The sequence below is a fragment of the Episyrphus balteatus genome, chromosome 1 (assembly GCF_945859705.1).
Source record: "Episyrphus balteatus chromosome 1, idEpiBalt1.1, whole genome shotgun sequence".
Lineage (NCBI taxonomy): Eukaryota > Metazoa > Arthropoda > Insecta > Diptera > Syrphidae > Episyrphus > Episyrphus balteatus.
Window position 1 is genome coordinate 11,176,539 of NC_079134.1, and position 12,249 is coordinate 11,188,787.

Here is a 12,249-nt window from a genome sequence, read left to right on the forward strand (position 1 = left end):
GCAATATAGCGAAAACGATCGATAAAGTATGAACGTACAGTATACAAAAAAATACAATTTTTGGTTCATGATGCTGAATTTTTAACGTTTTTGTCGAAATATCTTAAATTCTCACTTACTTACACATATCATGTGGATACAGATTGACTTAAAATAAATTGCACGACTGGGGTCGCACCTCGCACTTATGCTTAAAGTAACTATAATGTTAAAGCTATTTATTCAAGAAATTTAAAATTTGATATTTTGAAGAAATTTCATAAGTAGTATAAAAAAATTAAATCTGTTTTTATAATTAATTAAACTCCGTTTTAAATTATCTTAAAAAAAAAAAACAAATATGCCATTTTATTTCTTGTATAAAAAGGTATTTTTAGAAAAAAATTTTCGAAAATTGTAGGAGCCATTTTTTAAAAAAATTAATTTTTATATATAAAAATTTTTTAACATTTTTCAAAAAAAAGTTGGTATGCCATTTTTAAGAAATAATTAATTTACACATAAAAACTAAATTTCAAAATTTTTCATTGATCCGTTTTCAAAAAATTGATTTTTCAAAAAAAAAATTTTTAAATATTTTTTAAAAATCCAAAAATGCGTTTTTGAAAATTTTCTAAAATTTTAATATTATCTTTACTTACACACTTTTGTATAAAAATTTTCATTTAAATCGGGTTAATGTTGTACGAGATATTCAGAAACGAAAAAAACCGTTCTATGACAGGTACTGTTAATAACGGTACAAAAAATATTTTTTTTTATTTAAAAAGTTGGCTCTTATGTGTAGTACTAAACACAAAAATTTTAATCAAAATCGTTAGAGCCGTTTTTGAAAAAAAATTAACTTTTCTATTTCCGTTATATGGCAGGTACCGTTAGTTTTTGTCATAAAAAAAATTTCAATTTAACCTCTAGGGAATCACCAAAAACTGCTAACTACCAAGTTTAAAGAAAATCACTTCACTCGTTTAGGGTGCAGCTCCAGATAGAGACAGACACACAGACAGACAGACAGACAGACAGACAGACAGACAGACAGACAGACAGACAGAATTGCCGGACCCACTTTTTTGGCATTCTCCATCATCGTAATGTCATGTAAAATTGTTATCTCAAGTTCGATTTTTTTTACGAATCCTAAACTTGCCCTATAGTTTTGCGAACAAAAATTTTTTTTGCCCTATAGTACCTATATCGCAAGTAAAAATCTAAAGAATTCATAAAATTTGATAAAAAAGTAACGTGCCAAAGGGAATAAGCTCCAAAAGACGATTTCTATGGAATTTATGACCGTAGAATTTCCAGACCGGTCCAATATCTATGCTTAAATTTTTGTATCAAGGAATAACGTGACATTCTTAACTTTATGGCAAAGACCCCATTTGCATCCAAACATAGCTGACGTAATAATTTTTTTTTAGATTCTTCCCCATTGACAGAACTATTATTATATGCCTTTTTAAATCATGTAATAATACGCCACAAAAGCCTTGAACTAAAAATTTTAATTTTTAAAATTTATCAAGCAATACCCCTAAAATAAATCACACAAAAAAAATATGTTCTAAATATGTAAATAGCTTTTTTCTTCTAGAGGGCGTAGGTAATATTTTTGATAACGTTACTCAGCCTACACTGGGGGAAAAATAAATTAAAGTTGAAACGTCTTTGTTTCAAAGATGAACTACTTTGATTTACCATCATTTACCATTTACCATTTGAAACCATCAAAAATTAACCTTTTTTTTACGTTGATTTTAAAATGTTCATCTTCAACGCAAAATCATTTCGAATAATAGTTAAATCAATGTGGTTTTCATTGATTTTACGTTGTTTTATGGTGGCTTTCCCCTCAGTGTATACGCAGAGAAAAAGAAGGGCCATTTGAACGATGCCAAGCTTGGAAATGATGATAAGCTGTTATTAGAAGTTATGAGGTAACATACAAACACATTTTTGTCGCTACGCCTTAGTCAAGTAAAAATAGAATAAATAACTAAATAATATTCATGATTCATAACTAAGTTTGATAAAAAGTGGTTGGGACATGAAGACTTTTGATCGTCACTTTGGCGTTGAGAATTCCGAATTGCTTAAATATAGTCAAATGCAGAGTTGCAAACTTTTTTGAGTGCAATCCTTAATGACTTCAATCAAAAGATTTCATACGTTTGGGACTTAGACTTCAAATTTTGCAATTACCTATCATTTTCCGAAAAATGATGACAATCAATTGACAGCATTCAAATGATTGCAGTCTTTTGGGAATGCATGCAGTCTTTGTATTCTTTTTGCAATTTTTCAATTAGTTTGCAGTCTTTGCATTCTTTTGCAGTCTTTTTGCATTCTTTTGCATTCATTTGCATTCTTTTGAATTCTTTTGCACTTATTTGCAATCTTTTTGCATCCTTTTGCATTCTTTTGTATATTATAAAAGAATGCAAAAATATTGCAAAAGACTGCAAAAGAATTCAAAAGAATGCAAAAAGACTGCAAAAGAATGCAAAGACTGCCAAGGAATGGAAAGGTCTAATGTGACTAATTCCCTTCTTTAGTTCCGGGTTCTTTTCATTATGTTACGAATGTTGGTCTTGTCCTATATTTATATATGGTCACCCTAATAATTATAGTAACCCAAGAATACCAAAACCTGATGGAAACCATCAAAGTCGAGGCTATGTAGTTTGCAGCCTTTAGCACACCCCACATTTAGAGAAAGCTTCGCGTTTTTAATTATAGCCATTTTGAATGGTCAAAGTCGAGGCGACTCGTTGGATGAATGGTGGATGGATATCCTTTGCCCGAGTCTCGCGTTCGCGTCATTATGATTGTTGCTATAATTGTTAATAAAAACAGAACAAAAAAAAAAACTTTTTCATTTGTTTTTCTCGACTTTGCTTTTGAGGGCATAGCATAATAATTGTTGCGGGAGTGAGTTGTTGTTCTGTTTTTGTTTTGTTTTTATTTATATTTTGTTTAGGGTGGCCGTGGTCGTGGCTTCCGCAATTCGATTTGCTTCCTCTAAGGACGATGAACGAGGACGATGCGATGGTTATATATAGATTTCTTTATTTTTTTTTTATTTGCAATAAAATGTGCGCTCTCCCGCATTGTTTATCTATTTGGAGCAGGTCAGTTGGGGGCTCCCTTAAGGATTTAATTATTTACAAAGAACGGAGCGCATGAATAGCCCCGTTGCGCATATATCCTTTTTTTGTAATTTTTTTTGTTTGTGTTTTTTTTTTTATGTGATGAGGGGGTTTCCTTATAAAATATTTTTTCATTTCACTTTTATTTACTGGGATTAAATATTTAACGAGGGTCAGTTAAAGAGAAGAATAAAGAATATAAAAAAGTATCCTTAAAGAGTGCACAGAGGACGATGACTATGATGACGAGGAAGTCGACGACAACGATGAGGGAATTAAGGACGATATAAAGACACTGAAGACACAGAAAGTGCGCAGGAGAACAAAAAAAAAAAAAAAGGATAAGTGGGTGCAATTCACTTGGAAATTGAATAAATTTAAATCCAGGCGGACTTAATTAGGTTGCGGTAATAATATCATAATTAATTTAAATGTCTTTTGGTGTCTGTCGGTTATACTAAGCGCTGAAGGAGATGGAAGGATATATTGAAGGGAGATTCCAACTTCCAGATAGCCTTCAAATCAGTGAACTTTTTTTATTTGTTTTTTGTTTTTATTGTTTTCATTTAAGTTTTTGAATTGAGGGGAGTTTTTTTGAAGATCTAATTGATGAGAGGTTATAAATATTTGTTAAGGACATTGGTTGTTTGTTTTTAAAGGCCTTTGAGGATGTTCTTTTTGAAGGCTTTAAGTGCTTGGTAAATATGTACATGATGTTGGCATCTAAAATTCAAAAAAGGAACACAGTTATTACATTGCAATGCACATCCCACTTCTGAGCTAAAAGTGCACTTTAGAGTCATGTTTTTTGAAGTAAATACACACACACTTTCCACGAAGCGGCCTTTAAATGCATTTCCTGTCCTCATTTCTATCTCCTTCTCTTTACTCATACTCTTCAAAAACTGTCACTATACAAAACCCCCCTGATATGGCCCAACAAGGTAAAATTCAATATTAGCTTTTCCACTTAAACAACACCCCGGTTTACCCCAAGGGGAATGCGATAACGAGCATAGTGTCAGAGAACTCGACAGAACACAAATTTAACCTTCAACTCCTCCGACCGACACCTGCGAGTAGCAGAATAACGAAACGAAACGATGTTGCACATTTCGATGTCAAAGAGAAATCCGAACAAACAGCCCCCAAAGGTGTGTAGTGGTGGACTGGGGAAAGAATGAGTATGGAATGGGGTATGGGTATATGGTATAGAAGAGGATTGTGTTAGATTTTGTGAACTTTTGTCGACTGACTTTTGTGACAAGAAATGTCACTTAACTGCTAATTAATTATTTGGCTACAAACGAAAATAGAAATGGGGATGGAGAGAGAGAGAGAGACTTTTGCCTTAATATTGTATTGATGGGGAGGGTATGTAGAAATAAATCAGTTCCTTATAAGTTTTCAGAAAAGAGGGTATATGATGAGGTTGTACTTATGTCTTAAATCTTTCATGTAAATCCCTTGAATATAAAACCTGCGAGTATTATTATTAAAAATAATAAGATGTTCTTAGAAGGTGAAAATTCGGTAAACAAAAGTATTTTTGAGCCATTTTTGACCCCTTCTCGAAATATTTTTGAGTTTTTTCAAAATCAAGCTCCTCTGCATATTTCAACTACATACATCGAATTTCTGAGAGTGCTTCAAAAATCACATAAGTTTTTAGTGACTGACTAACTCACTGACAGATCATTAAAGCTATGGAGAACTTCACGTTATCGTAAAAATTTGAAAATTGGTAATGTGATGGGATTTGTAGTTCATATAAAGGAAAGAAATTGAGATTTTCACCGCCCATTTCTGGGGAATTTTCATAAAATAGTATATAATACTTCTAATTGATGAAGTGAGATTTTCTAGTCAGTGTGCGGGTACTGTAACGAAGCGTTACTCTTCGCAATACGAGTCGTGATTGCTGAAGATGAAGCGCAACTGCTTCGAAATGCAATCAGGTACGTGTCGCGTTTGTTTTTAATTGTTTTTAATATTGTTTAATGTAAATTTTAAATGAATGTGTACCGACTCAAGTGAAGTTATTAATGTGTTTTAATTGTTAATTGTTAATTTATGGAATTTGTGATTACAATGAATATTTTTTTTCTTAGTGCAAATGTTTTTCAGTTGGAATAATTTTTTTTATGCAATTTTTTTTTTTTAGTTGCAATAAATATTTTTTTTTAATGAAAAAAATTTGTATTTGCAATTAATATTTTTTACACATTTTCTCTTCACATAAAAAAACACCATTTCACATTAAAAAAATGTATAGACTCATTTTTTCCGTAATTCCCATAGCAAAGACAACATTTTTAATTAATTTCGTAAGGGTACCTTTTATACCGGGTATAAAAAAACTCTTTCACTTAAAATATTTTATAGACTGCTTATATTCTCAGTTTCTGTTATAAATGAAACATTGTTACCAATTCTCACTGGGGCAACATTTTTGTTCCAGTTTTTGTGTAGCTTGTTATAAATTTCATTATTTAAAAAAAAAACACTCTCTCACCAAGTTTAAAAAATTTTAAAAAATGTATGTCAGCTATTATCATACATTTCTAACACATAAAAAGGCTAGCAACTTTATATGGTTTTCGGGGAATTAATGGAAATAGGCTAAATTGATAGTATTTCACATTATTAATATAAGAACTGATGCTTTATTATTTTTCCTAAATCTAAACACCTCAATTTCGGCGATGCGATAAGTAGAAGCAACCAAATTTGAAAAATTTCCGCACATATTTATAAAAATATATTACCCACTATCTCATTATTTCAATAAAATTCCCTAAATTGTATTTTGTATGAAGGTCAGGCGGATTATCTTTCTTCTTCATGGTTCATTATTTTGGGTAGTTTTCACATTTTCAAAGTCTGCAACACCTATTATCATTTTTTACCATAATGCTGCCAGATTATACTTTTCCTTATCATCCAGCAGCGTGTTTTTATTTCAATACAAAATCAATTGAATTTGGTCAGTTGTTATTCATAATTTTAGAAGTTCGGATCAGGAAGTGCGGAATGACTTTAAAATATTCATTTTTCAATATAATTTAATCTCATTAAATTTTGGTTCTGAGAAATTTTTAGTTTTTTGATTTTTGATATTCATTTTTAAGTCGGTAAATTGCTTTAAGGTTTTGATAGTGTTGAAAAAATAAAATCTCAACGAAAATGGCGAAGTTATTGCAATTTTTTTGCTTCTTTGCTTGGGCTTTAGCAGTTGTTAATGGAAGATGTAAGCTTATGAAATTTATTTACATTTGGCTAACAAAAATTCCGTATAACAGTAGTTTTATCAATTTTCAATACAAATAAAATCGGCATTTGAAAAAAAAAAGAAAGAAATTCTATTAAAATCAACGATAATGATGGTTTTTCTATAGAGATTTTAGCCCGGTCAAAAAAGATATTCAACCGTGAAAATTGGTACAGAGCATTAAAACATCGATGAAAGTAAAATGTCAAAAGTCCCCAAAAATCCCATGTGTGCATAAACGTTTTTCAAGGTTAAATATCGAAAATGATAGTTTTTTTTGTATTAAACTTTCAAACGGGGGAAGCTAAAAAAAAATTATATATGGACGACTTATATACGGTCAAAAGTAAATAAAAAAACTCGATCAATTTTCATCTAAAAAAAAAAACCAAAAAAAAATTTATCTTCTCACGCTATTGAATCAATTTTTTTTCAATGACAACCTTTAAAAAATTTTACATCATGTGAAAGCTTATCATTTCATCTTTCATATGACGTTTCAATCTTATTTCTGCGTTAGAATTTATTAAAGCCAACCATGTCGAAATTCCAAACTGAGATTACGGTACTTCCCACACTGGTGGCTGTTCATGATCAACAGATATCCACAAGTGTTTTGAGGTATTTCGCAAGTTTTTTAATTTAACATTGTGTTGCTTGTACTGAATGTAGAGTTACGTAAGATATATCAAATGAAAGGTAGTATTATCAGGATGCTCATTAAAGTTAAATCAAATTTGTATTTGCTGTAGATCAAAAGATATAACCTGTTGTTAACGTTATCTCAAAATCGTGACAACGAAATTGATTGAAATTTTGGAGAGATATAGTCCTGTCTATTATCTATTTACAATTGAGCTGTTTATAAAAATTTACACTTTAATAACTCAAAATCGTAAAATTTTATTTATGAAACTGTATTCCTAATGAATATTTCAGTAGAAATTCTGAAGGCAGGAGCGAGTTGTAATACAAAAACCGGCGAACCAGGAGTTTGTAAATTACTAACAGAATGTGGAGTTTATTTGGAAGGATTACAAAACGAAACCATCGAATACAGTTCTATTTTGATTTGCTCATTTATCGGTCAAGATGAAGTTATTTGCTGTCCGAATAATGACATACCCACGCTAGGATATATTCCAACAGAGTAAGTTCTTAAACAATTCATATACAGGGTGTCCCAGAATAAGATAATGGCCTTTTTAGGGGTTTGATTCTTGGGTATATTCTGAGAAAAAAAATTTCTACAAAATAAATTAGTAAACACTATGTTAATCAAACATTTATCGAAGAAAATTGGCCTCAAAGTCATAAACTATCATGGGTAAGAAAAAATGAACAACCTTAAAGAATTAACATCTGAGCAATAAAAAAAGATTTTTAAAAGCAGTTACAAAAAATATTATTTCTCCCAAAAAAAATCAAGATCTTAACGAAGTTGTTATCAATCGTACTAACGGAACAATTAAAAATAACATAAGTAATGAAAGACATAACAATGTAAGAGTTTTCTTAAGGGGTAATAACACCTTGTAAACCATGAAATCGAGCGTCATATTCATCAGCGTATAAAACAAAGAAGAAATATTATTTTCTTTTGGTGTTTGTTTAGTTTAATTAAGTATATTAATAGGTAACAGAATAGGCTAATGTTAAATTTTTTAATGATGTTAAATTTTTTAAATGGCGGCGTAGTTTAGGATGATAGTAAAATCCTGTGCTCCTATCGGGCGACCAACTAACTCCTACAGTTTTTAACCGATTGGGCTGAAATTTTGTGTGGAGCTTAAAAATACTATTCTCTAGTAGGATTTTTTTGAAATATTAATTTTTAAAGAAATGGCATTAGTTTGAAAAAAATATTTCATTCCAAAAACAAAATTCGTTGAAAAAAGACCATAAAATCGTTAAATTTTAATATTTCAAAAAAATACTTCACAAGAGAATACCTAGTATTTTTAAGCTCCACACAATAGTATTTTAAGCTCCACACAAAATTTCAGCCCAATCGGTTAAAAACTGTAGGAGTTAGTTGGTCGCCCGATAGGAGCACAGGATTTTACTATCATCCTGAACTACGCCGCCATTTAAAAAATTTAACATCATTAAAAAATTTAACATTAGCCTATTCTGTTACCTATTAATATACTTAATTAAACTAAACAAACACCAAAAGAAAATAATATTTCTTCTTTGTTTTATACGGTGATGAAAATGACGCTCGATTTCGTGGTTTACAAGGTGTTATTACCCCTTAAATCATAAACCTAAGAATCATCCCGTAAGATAGCCTTATCTGATTCCGAGACACCCTGTATGTAGGTACCTTTTTTTATTGGTCTTATTACACCAACGAGTTCATTAGCTAAAGATGTTGTTCTTTATAGAGAAATAAATTTACTTTTTATTCATATGCATTAATATTATAATGAATTGCCTTACGAACACAAATTCTTATTACTTACTTTCTTCCAAATAATATACTTAAACTTTAATTTTTAGTGCTCCCGAAACCGGAATACGAGGTGGGCCACTCCCGCCTAGCCAAAACAGCTCTGAGGATAATAGACCAGAAGTCACAGGTATGTACTTTGTGTTTAACACTTGTAAATTTTTGTTGTGTATCACTTTATTTAGCATAAGTATGTTTCCTCATAACTGTTTAACTACTTATCATAATTTGACAAATAAGATATCATTTAAAGCATCTTGCTTGTCCGCTGGTTATAGATTATAAAATTTTTTTTTTTTCAAATACGGTGCATGGTGGTTTCTCTTTTATGTTCAATAACAAGTATTTTTGATCAATTATTGTGTTAAATGTTGTTTTTTTTTTATTTTGGGTATATTTTACTCAAAAAATGTATTTGTTAATTTCTCTTAGGTACATTTTGAAAATTTCAATTTCTCCTTTTAGACTATTTCAAAGCTTTTATCCGTTCCAACAAATTCTGCGTATAATTGCCCAAAAATTGGACAAAATGGTAAAAAATAACTTACCTAAGCAGCATTTCTTTGGGTCCATAAAAATGGTTGGCTGCACTGCCATGTATTAGAACTCCACGGATCCAAGGACTTCAAATTCTGTTCATGACTCATTGAAATTGAACACAACATCAGCAAATAATAATGTTAAAAGTTAAAAAAAAATATTTGAATACAGCAACACCTACAATATTTAAATATGCATTTTTATAAAGCTAGAAGCCTATTCATAATTGTAAAATTAAATTGAAGTAAATTGAAGAAAGGGTTTTTGAAACAATTGTAATTAAACTCAGATTTTTGAAAAAAAAAAAAAAATTATTGAAAAAATGTTAACATGCCCTTTTAAAAACTTTTTGGTAATATAAAATGCATTTATTTTCAAATTTTTTTGGTCACATTTATTATGAATTGAAATTATAAAAGGAAATGTCAATATGTATTACAGCTTATGAAAAAAATTAAAAAGTATTTCATTTTCGAAGTAGTTTTTGTAATAGAAGTTTTGAAAAAAAAAATTTAACATTTTTTTTTTTTAAGTTCAACATTTAAATATAAAGTTATTTTTTATTCATTCAATAGCTTTTGTTGCTGAAAGTTAAATAGCAAAAGTTTTCACTCCTTATTTGCCAAAGTCTTCGAGAAAATCAATTATTTCAATGCAAAAATTCAGTTGTTATCAAAATAATCCAATGAAATTGAAGTAATTTATGTTTTATTTTTTATTTAACTGTAATAAATATTACCTTTTCCTCTTCGGAATTCATCTGATAATATTTATGGCCAAACACGATTTAAGATAAATTCATATTTTAATACTATAAAGTTTGAAAAAAAAAAATTATTAATAACGTTTTTTTTTCCAAAATTCGGAGTGGAGGACCATTCTTTCAAAAACTCTCGATTAAATTTAGTGGATTTAAATTTTGTCAGATAGAAATGACTTTCTGGGTTTTTAAAAATGTGTATGCAAATATTGTAGGTGTTGCCGTTGTGCTAAAAAAGTGTCATGTTTTAAAGGGTGTTTTTTTTTGTAATCGAAGAAAAAAAAATGATGGGCCACTCTAATGAAATTTGGTAAAAATGTTGCATTTTAGATAGAAAGCAAGAATAAATAAACATAAAAAAAAAAAAATTTCTATCAGCATTCATTTTGGAGGTTGGGTTCAGCCGTTGAACCACAGATACTAAAGTATGGGCGAGACATTTTGGTATTAATTTCATTCGATCGGGCGTCATGATTTCATGAATCATATTAATAAAAGTGTTTTGTGTAAACATTGTAATGTTCTGCTCTAAATTTTGACTTGAAATAAAACATTGTTTTCAATTTTTTTTTTAGGTTCTAGCAAAAACATCGCATGCCTTAGTATTTCTAATATTTGGCGCAAGACGAAGGAACGTTATAGTGCTATTAAAAACTGGGTTGTATCTACATGGAGAATTTAAAAAAAAACTTACCAAATTAAAAGTAATCGAGTCAGGAATAGGATAGAAAAGCTCTGCAATGGTGTCAAAAGACCAATATCATCAGAAATATTAAAATTTTTTGATTTCATCAGACGAAGTTATTTTTTCAAAACTCTTTGATCATACTGTCTTAAGAAGATTAAGAGCTGTAATACATAATATAAAATATTTAACCCATATCGATTGTGTTATTTTATTATTCTTTATTTTTCAACACAAAATTCGACATTATCTAAAAAAAAAAAACTTTTGTATGTATTGCATTAATCAATAAAACAATAATAAAATTCAATAATACATAAAATACATAAGTTTTTTTTAATATTTTGTTTAATTTTTTATCACACACTATCTCCTAATAGAATAGGAGATAGTGTGTGGAGACTTTATGGGGCCATTGCCAAAATCTATGAAGGGCAACACAACACTCTTAGTGATGGTAGACAAATTTACTAAATGGGTAGAGGTTGTTCCCTTAAGAACAGCTACTACACCGGGCCTCATCAAGGCCGTAAGAGAACGTATTGTCACGCGTTTTGGAGTGCCGAGAGTTTTCTTGTCCGACAATGGTTCCCAGTTCGTCAGCCGCCAGTTCCAGGAGTTTCTGGCCGATTTGGGAATCCAGCAGCGCTTAACCGCCCCGTATACTCCGCAGGAAAACCCAACAGAGCGAGTGAACCGAGTGCTTAAGACTATGATGGCTCAATATGTACACGAGAACCATCGGACGTGGGACGAACACTTACCGGAACTGGCTTTTGCCATAAATACAAGTCGACATGACTCAACTGGTTTCTCCCCCGCTATGCTTAATTTTGGCCGGGAGCTGCGTGTACCTAACGAGTTCCGAACCGCCCTGCCTGTGGAAACCCCTGTTGAAGACATCAATACTCGTCAAGAGCGTATGCGAGCTTTGTTCCAAATGGTGGAACTAAATCTGCAAAAGGCCAGCCAATCACAAGCGAAGCATTATAACTTGCGAAGACGTGCTTGGCGCCCTAGTATCGGCGAACAAGTCTACAAAAAAGCTCGGGTCCTATCTTCTGCAGCGAATTATTTCACCGAGAAATTGGCTCCGCGGTACGACGGGCCGTTTGAAGTTGTAAGGTTTATCTCTCCGGTCATTGTCGTCCTAAAGGGGAAAGGAAACCGAAAGGGGGCAACGGCAAATTTTCGAGCGCATGTCCGCGACCTCAAGGGTTTCGGTTCCGATCCCGAAGAACCTAGCCAATCAAACGCAGGCATCACAGTCCAACCTAACGTTATTAATAAGTTAGTGGTAAGCGAGGAAAAACTTCCAATAAATAAAGAAGAACCGGGAGGACAAATATATTTAAATATTTTATTTAATAAAAATGCATTAAATAAAAA

The 12,249-nt window shown here is 31.0% G+C and overlaps 1 long non-coding RNA gene across 1 annotated transcript; it reads left to right on the forward strand.

The window, feature by feature from the left end:
* The first annotated feature begins 7,444 nt into the window (after positions 1-7,444).
* On the forward strand, positions 7,445-11,157 carry LOC129920975 (uncharacterized). Its single transcript, XR_008773447.1, has 3 exons — positions 7,445-7,570; positions 8,926-9,005; positions 10,751-11,157. It is a non-coding gene; the product is annotated as an uncharacterized LOC129920975 (long non-coding RNA).
* The last annotated feature ends 1,092 nt before the right edge of the window (positions 11,158-12,249 follow it).